General features: G+C 42.1%; 1 pseudogene; it reads left to right on the plus strand.

Annotated features, from left to right (window-relative positions):
• Window positions 1–6,478: 6,478 nt before the first annotated feature.
• LOC127192106 (heterogeneous nuclear ribonucleoprotein A1-like) lies at window positions 6,479–7,397 on the plus strand (annotated as a pseudogene).
• The last annotated feature ends 1,802 nt before the right edge of the window (window positions 7,398–9,199 follow it).

The raw sequence follows: 9,199 nt of genomic DNA on the forward strand, positions 1-9,199 counted from the left end.
ACTCATGAACATGAGGTTCCCATTTTGTCCTACCTCCCAGTATCATTGGGTTGGTGGTTAAGTTTCTAACATGTAAATTTTGGAGAAGATACAGCCAGACTATATTCGGAGAGAATTCAGCAGTGTAGAAAAGATGTGAACAGGCCAGGTAAGTGGAGGTATAGTACATAAGCAAAGGCATCCCAGCATTCCAAGAAGACACTGTTTAAGATGTTAGGATGTGATACAGTTCTGATGTGAAGAATGTGCAGGGCTGACATCCGCCCTTCAGGTCTACCTGCCTGACCACCCTATTGCTCAACATGCCTTCACTGTAGGGTGGTCCTGGGCCTCACCTTACACTGAATGTTAGGACTCAATTGGGGGAACTGCTTAAATGCAGCCTCCAGGAATTTCCAAAGGCAAGTCTCTGAGTAGAGCACAGCCCAGGCAGCAGGCTGTGGGATAAAGAGGTTGGTGGTCATAGAGAGGCAGGGCAGATGGTAAGGGCTGTACCAATGATTGTTTGAGCGTGGGGGTATGAAACCTGAGGCATACATCCTTAGAATTGTGAATCATGAGAAAGAGCTAGGTAGTGAGGAATGACTCAGGAATATTGAGGTCTGAATGTGTGTCTCCTCGCCCCTTGGAAACCTACTCCTCGAGATAGTGGTATTGGGAGGCAGAGACTTTGGGAGTTGGCTAGCTATGAGAATGCAGTAATCACAAACAGAATTAATGCTCTCAACAGAAGAGTCTCCAGCAAGGCAGACTGCCTCCTCCACTATGTGAGGACACAGCAAAAAGTCTTCATATGTGAACATGGAAGATGACTCTATAGATACTGGATCTGCATTAGGCTTTCTGCTTCTAGCACTGGGAAAGATAAACTTGTTCCTAGACCATGAAGCCACACTGATGCTACAGGAGCTTGACTGTACTATGGCACACATTATAGTGTGCTCTAACTTAGTGAACTCTAAATTTTTTTTTCATAAGGCATACCTAATGGTATACTCACAAATGGATTTTTGAAATAAACTCTTTATACCTATATATAAATTTATTTCTGAGTTATGAATATACCACATACCACACAGGTAGAATGTCTACACATTTTCTTCAGATATTCCATTGGTGAGTACTCTCTGCTTCCTGGGCCTTTCTCACTTTGGAGAGACTGTGGTGAAAGTGTCTTACCTAGGCTGTGTTATCAAATAGATTGGGGAGAGATTCTATACGCATTTTACATTAGGGAGGAAAAAGCTGGATCCCTAGCCTGTGTAGGGATGTAAGAACAAATACCCTTAAACTAACAGTAAAGACCAAAGATCGCAGTATAAGGTGAGGTGCAGGACTACCCTACAGTGAGGGCTTGGTGAGCCAGCCTGTGTGTTGAGCAGGAGGGTGTTCAAACAAGTAGACCTGAAGGTGGGATGTCAGCACCGCACATTCTTGACATCAGAGCTGCACTGCCTGTTTCATTTGAACTATAAACTGAATTAAGCTTTGACCTAAAGTCCTGAATCTACAGTGTAGAGTTGCCTAAGAATAGCATCTAAAATCTCCTTGGAAAATGTTTCAAGAGTCCCTCAATGATGCCTAGAGTGGATGCCTCTAAGAATGCCACTCTTAGAACACTACAGAATGGGTCAGGGAATCAAGAGTCTTGTAGCATTATGCCAGCTATTTTTCCTCTCAAAATGAAGGATATATCACAGAGCCAGCAGGTTGGGGTGAGAAAGTGCCAAGTTTGTCAGCAAGGTTTCATTCAGTCTTGATCTTGTCTCTAATTTCAATGCATGATCCAGAAACTTGCTGAGTCTACTTGTCAGCTGTAAAGGAAATGCCACACACACTTTACTCTTTGGCTATTTGTCTTAATGGAGGCTATATGTTACTCATGAGTGTTTATGTAAAAAATTCATGATGAGAAGTTAGTCCTTGGCATAATTGAGGAGCACTTGACTGTCATGAGTGGTCACCATGAATTTAATCATAATGTAAACAGTAATGGAGCCCATAGGTAGGTAGTTTAAAAGATTTTTAAAAATCTTTTAATTACACTTTATTCAATGTGTGTGTGTGTGTGTGTGTGTGTGTGTGTGTGTGTGTGTGTGTGTGTGTGTGTGTGTGTGTTTACATGCACCATAGGACAACTTGTGGGAGTCAGTTCTCTCTTGCCATGTGTTTCCCAGGAATCTAACTCATGTCTTCAGGCTTGGTGACAGGAACCTTTGCTGGTCCTGTGGGTAAGATTTGTTTCTATCCGGCATTCGCTCTTCTGTAAAAGTTCATCAATTTGCTTTTGTAATAGGTGATACAAGTAAGTAAATATAAATTACCCATAGTTACCATTTCGTTTTCCATCCTATTTCTCCTTTCAGTCTCCAAATATTATCTTTTTCTCTCTTTACAAGAAAGACCGTAAGTATTTTTGCCACATTTAAATTATGACAGAGAAATTTGACTGTACTTTTGGGCAAATCTTAACCTAATCCTGAAATGATCACATGTAAAAGCAAGTAATCAAAATATGCTTGGTAGAAATATTTTGAAAATATTTCAAACTTACGTTATAAAAACACAGCTGGTATTGATGTGCATTCATTTCATTTTGTCTGTTGAGAAATAGCTATATAGCTGGCCTGAAGTACAGTCAACCCTACTCTGCTACTACTTATTACATCTCCTGCAGCGAAATCCTCTTCCACCATGACTGGGAGACGCAAACAGCTTGGCCAGGATGCAGGCAACATCAGAGTACAGTGTGTGGGGTGTGGAATGAGTAGCAGTTTGAATTCGGTCCTAGGAGTGAAGGTAACTTTAGGAGAGCACTGTGGGAAAGATGGAGAAAGGTAGGCAGAGACAAAGGCTAGACTGCTGCGACAGTACAATAGACAGTTTTGTGAGTATATCTGAATTAATCAGTTTTGTTGTCACTGTGACCAAATATATGACATAAACCACTTGAAGGCAGGATTTGTTTTTGGCTTAACATTTCAAAGGTCTTAGTCTGTGGTCATCTTGCTCCATTACTTTGCACTTGAGGCAAGACAGAACATCCTGAACTTGGGAACAGAAAACTCCATGGAGAAAGGGAGTCCATATTGAAGAATAACCCTCAAAACACACTGTCTGTAACCTGCTTCTCACAACTAAGCCCCACCCCGCAGTTTTCAGTACTTGCCAAGAGAGCATCACTAGTTAGGGACCAAGTACTGAACACATGAGCCTGTGGGAAGCAGGCCACATTCAATTCAGAACAGTATCTGAAGCTGGTGTGTCCATCTCATCCAGTGCATGGGTATGCCTGCCTGTTCTAGCCAGCTTTCTGCCATTGTGATTAAACGTCTATCAAAACCACTTGGAAGAAAAGAGTTATCTCTAAGTCATGATTCATCATTGAGGGAGAACAGGGCAGGAACTCAGGCCAGGAACATGGAGGCAGGAGCTGAAGTTCAGGCCACAGAGGAATTCTTTCTAATTTGCTCCTCATGGCCTGATCAGCTTGCTTGTTTATACAATTGAGGACCACCTGCTAGGAGGTAGCATGGCCCACATGGGCTGGGTCCTCCCACACTAGTCATTAATGAGGAAAGTGCCGTGCAGACTTGCTTAGAGGCCAACTTGATGGAGGCATCTTCTCATATGAGGTTCCCTTCTCTCAGATATTAGCTTGTGTCAACTTGACAGAAAACCGAACCAGCGTATCAGTACCCAGCAGCTTATATTCCAATTTTGAGTTTCTAATGAGCAACTTAGCCTCTATAAATATTCTAGCACCCACAAAAAGCAGTAGGCCAATGTCTCATAACCTGAATTTCCATAAAGTTTCTAGAGCTAAGTTCTTAGTTACTTTTCTATGCCTATGATAAAACACAATGATCAAAGCAACTTAGGAAACACAGCATTTAACTGGGGCTCATTGATGCAGAGGAATAGAGTCCATGGCCATCATGACTACGAGCATGGAAGAAAGCAAGCAGGGAGGCAGACATGCCACTGGAGCTGTAGTTGAGAGCTTCCATCAGAACCCACATATAGCAGAAGGAGAGAGAGAGAGAGAGAGAGAGAGAGAGAGAGAGAGAGAGAGAGAGAGAGAGAGAGAGGGAGGGAGGGAGAGAGAACAACTGGTTATGGTGTGGGCATTTGAAACCTCAAAGCCATACCCAATGACACATTTCCTGGAACAAGGCCATATATCCTAATACTTTCTAAGCAGTTCCCCCATTTGGGGAACAAGCCTTCACATATATGAGCCTATGGGCCATTATCATTCAAATCATTATATTCTACTCTCTGGCCCCCATAAACCTGTGGCAATGTCATAATACAAAATGTACTTATTCCGACGTCAAAAGTCCCCATAATCTTTCACAGCTTCAACACAGATTTTAAGTCTAAAATCTCTTCTCAGTTTGAAGGCACTCTCTTCACTGTAACTGCCTGTAAAACAAAAAGGTAGATTACATATTTCCAACCGACCATGGCACAGATCATACACAACCATTCCAAAATGGAGAAATGTGGAATAAAGAAGAAATATTGGACCTATGCAAGGCAGAAACCCAACAGGGCAACACCCAATCCTGTAGTTCTGTCTGATGCTAAAAGGCTCAGATAGCTCTGCTCTTTCAGCTGTGTTGACTGCAACATGCTTCTCTCTTTTGGCCTGGTTCCATTCACTATGTGCAATTCTCCTTGGCAGATATCCGGTGGCCCTGGCACCTCTAACATCCTGGGATCTTTGCCACAACCCAGGCTCCACTTTCACAGTTTCATACAATGGGCTCGCTGGGTCTCCTTGTAGTGTAGTGGCTCCCCTGCCTCGTATCAGATCCCAGTGGCTTTCCTTAGCTGCAGAGGAAGGTTCCACAACCCCTTCGCTCCTGTATTCTTCTTAACTCTAAAGCTGTTGATGCCAAGTTCTGCTTGGAATGGAAGCTGGATTCCCTCCTTGAGTTACATTTGCATAAGGCTTGATTTGTTGTTTTCCTTTGTTGCATACAATTTCCTTAATTCTGTAGGCATTTTCTTTTACAAGTTCAAAGCTTAGCTAGGTAGGGTCTTGCCACCAAGCATGTCCACCAACTGGGGACCATGAGTCTATGGAGTCCATTAACACTTAAATTACCACAGATATGTAGCACTAATCTTGGAGTAAAGAATGGGAGTGCAAAACGAAATAAAGAAAGCCAAGGCAACTGAGATTTCTTCTCTTTTACCCCCTATATCCACCTTTTGTTCTTTATCAAGAGAAGTATCAAAGCATTGGACTGCAAAATGCTGCATAATCTGGGAGTGTTTTCCACATTCATAATTTGCCTTGTTTCTAACTTTCACTACCTTTTCAAAGCCTTTGTCTTCCTCATACAGACAGTGGGATTTGTTACTGATAACTTACTGACTCAGTGACCTTGAAGCTCGTGGAAATGGTGGAGCTTACTAGACACCTCAGGGAACAAGAGTCTGACTACTCTTGGGGGCCAGCAGTGGTTGTGTTCTGGGGTGCCAGGATCACTGTACTAGACACTACTTAGCAGTGGTGGCTTCTTCTGAATACAGAGTGTGGTTTCTGAAAACCTTCCTAATGATGTTTTACCCAGCCCAACCTTGTTTTATGTTTTTTTTTTTTTTTTTCTGTTTAAAGATCCCCTGTTTGAAATATGTTGACTCATTAACATTGAATTTTTGGCCAGCTGCACTGTAATTTATTTCTAAATGAAGTTTAACAGATACATTAAAAAAAAAAATCATTGGCACATCACAACCTTACATTTGGGAACACGAGGTAACATTTGAGTTCTGTGTGTTCTACCACTGGAAAATGACACAAAATGCTCACATATCTGAGATATGTTTAGTTGATATGTTAGCTTTTATTATTATGAGGAGCCAAAGGCACACATATGGAGCAGAGATGCTGTGGAAGGCAGTGACTGAGACAGGCAGCACTAAGCACGTGCATGGATCTGGGGCAGGACCAGAGCATAGAACTCATCTGGGAAAAGAGTTAGGTGCTAACTTCACCAGACAAGTACTGCCCTCAGGGCACTGCTGAAGTACTGTGCTTTGTCCCTCACTGTGCCCTCAAATATTTTCTGGGACACTACCTGTTAGTCTATCCATGAGATGTGGAGAATGGAAGCAGATTAGCAGGGAGCTGTTTTGTAATGATCTTCACAAGTCAGTTTGGTTATTTGAGCTCATTTGTAGTGCTTGGGGTACAAGTACTGGTCTTTAGAAATTCCGTATAACATCTATACCACCAAACCTCCCACTCAAGATAATAAAGCTCATTAAATTATTTGGTGGGTCTAGGAAAATATATCCTTGTCTCAAAATAGGGAAGAAGGTGCTGAATATTCCCAGCACTTTGTTCTAAAGACCTTCCATCTTGAGGTATAATGCACCAAGTGTCTAGAATTAAAATTCATTTTCTTGCGGTTGATATAGCCGAGGAAGCATTGCTGAAGGCTCTCATTGCCCTGCCATCATGTCTAAATCCCAGTCTCTCAAGGAGCTGGAACAGTTGTGGAAGCTCTTCCTCAGAGGGCTGAGCTTCTAAACACATGACGAGAGCCCAAGGAGCCATTTTGAGCAATGAGGAAGACTCACCGAGTATGTGGTAATGAGGGATACAAACACGAAGAGATCCAGGGGCTTTAGGTTTGTCACATATACCCCTGTGGAGGAAGTGGATGCTGGTATGAATGCAAGACCACACAAGGTGGATGGAAGAGTTGTGGAACCAAAGAGAGCTGTGTCAAAAGAAGATTCTCAGAGACCAGGTGCTCACTTAACTGTGGAGAAGATTTTTGTTGGTGGTATTAAAGAAGACACTGAAGAGCACGTTGGGCAGTATGGGAAAATTGAAGTGATTGAAATCATGACTGACAGAGGCAGTGGAGAAAAGAGGGGCTTTGCTTTTGTGACCTTTGATGACCATGACTCTATAGATAAGATTGTTATTCAACAATATCATACTGTGAGTGGCCACAACTGTGAAATAAGAAAAACACTGTCAAAGCAAGAGAGGTCAGAGTGGTTCTAGAAACTTTGGTAGTGGTTGTGCATGTGGTTTGGTGACAATGACAATTTTAGTCATGGAGGAAGCTTCAGTGGTGGTGGTGGCTTTGGTGGCAGCCATGGTTGCGGTGGCTTTGGTGCCAGAGGGGATGAGTATAATGGATTTGGTAATGATGGAAGCAGTTTTGGAGGTTGTGGAAGCTACAGTAATTTTGGCAATTATAACAACAAATCTTCAAATTTTGGACCAATGAAGGGAGGAAACTTTGGAGGCAGGAGCTCACCCTTATGGTGGTGGAGGGCAGGACACTGCTAAACCGTGAAACTAAAGTGGCTATGGAGGTTCCAGCAACAACAGTAGCCATGGCAGTGGCAAGAGGTTCTAGTTACATTACAGCTTGGAAACAAAGCGTAGCAAGAGAGAAGAGCCAGAGATGTGACAGGGAAGCTAGAGGGTACAATAGATTTGTGAACTCAGCCAAGCACAGTGGTGGCAGAGTCTAGCTGCTACAAAGAAGACATGTTTTTAGACAATACTCATGTGTATGGGCAAAAAGAACTCCAGGACTGTACGTGTGACTGATTGTATAACAGGTTATTTTAGTTTCTGTTCTGTGGAAAGTATAAAGCACTCCAACAACGGGTTTTACTGTAGACCCTTTTTCACCCATGTTGTTGACTGCTAAATGTAATAGTCTGATCATGATGCTGAAAAAAATGTGTCTTTAAAAAAAAAAAAATGTGCTGTGTAAAGTTAGTCTGCTCTGGAGCCATCTTGGTAAACTTCCCCAACAGTGAAGTTAGAATTCCTTTAGGGTGGTGCAAAATACCATTTGGAATTTATTTATGGATGCTTGGGTAGGGAAGCTATTGCCTTCAAAAACCTTGGTGTAGTTAAACCACCAGTAACTGTTTTGACTTCAGTAAGTTTCACTTCTGAAAAAGTCATCCAAACAAGATCACAATTTGCTTATAAAATAGTTGTTGGCCCAGCAGGAGTCCCCCTTCTCCCCCATGTGGAGAACTGGCAGTCAGTCAGCTACATCTGAGCAGGGGGTCTTGGTTCTCTGCATGCATTGTCCTTGACTGTTGCTTCAGTGTGTGCAGCCATCCCTCACCCCACGCCCCACTCCCCGTGGCCAGATCTGCAGGCCTTGATGGTCTCCCTGTGGAGCTCCTGTTCCTTCTCAGAACTTCCATCCCCCCACTCTTCCCTACAATTCTCAGCCCTCTGCACAGAGTCCAGCTTCAATTCCCAGTATCTTTCCTCATGGGTGGAGTCTCTGAGAAGAAGACATCTATGTTGGGCTAATATCCACTTATAAGTGAGTTATACCATGTGTGTCTTTCTGAGTTACCTCACTTAGGAAGATCATTTCTAGTTCCATCCATTTGCCTACAAATTTCAAGATTTCCTTGTTTTTAATAGCTGAATAGTATTCCAATGAGTAAATATACCAGTTTCTTTATCCATTCTTTGGTTGAGGAACACAAGAATATACACCCTAGGTGTAACAGATAGATATGATTCTATAGAAAGATATGGTAAAATATTAGATAAGGCCTTCAAAAAATCCCAGAGGCATACAGAATGTGGCATTTAAAGATGTTTTTACTGTTTTAAAGGTTCATTGACAATAAGACAAGTTAACTCTTGGTAACACCCAGCCAACCTCAAAGAAGATAATGAGCATCAAAGAACCTCTTTATGGAGATGGCTTCAAATGTGTCAAATAAGCCACTAGGCAAAATGTCCTGGTTACTACCACAGACAGAATTCTGCCTAAAAATGAGCAAGCTTAGATATAGGCAGAGTCTGTGGCCAAACTGCCAAGACAGAGTAAGCAAATCCTCAATAGTTCCTGCCTCACAAATATGTCTGTTAGATGTATTGGGCCATAAGGCTAAAGATGATGCTTCAACATTATAGTGAATTTTGGGTGACTGTTCAGGCAGCAAACTGTCTCTGTTTTGTTTTGTTTTGTTTTGTTTGTTTGTTTGTTTGTTTTGTTTTCTTCCCATTTTGGAAGCTGCTAACCTGCACTTCCTGTTTTCTCAGGTAATTAATTTTATTCCTTCTCAAGTTTCTGATGGGGTTGAAGTCGAGATAGTTTAGTTTTACAATTAAGCTTAGCTATTTAGGGTTAAGATGTTTTTAGGTCTAGATAGATGTTTTATGTTGATAGAA

Source organism: Acomys russatus, chromosome 7 (genome assembly GCF_903995435.1).
Source record: "Acomys russatus chromosome 7, mAcoRus1.1, whole genome shotgun sequence".
In the NCBI taxonomy this organism is placed as follows: domain Eukaryota; kingdom Metazoa; phylum Chordata; class Mammalia; order Rodentia; family Muridae; genus Acomys; species Acomys russatus.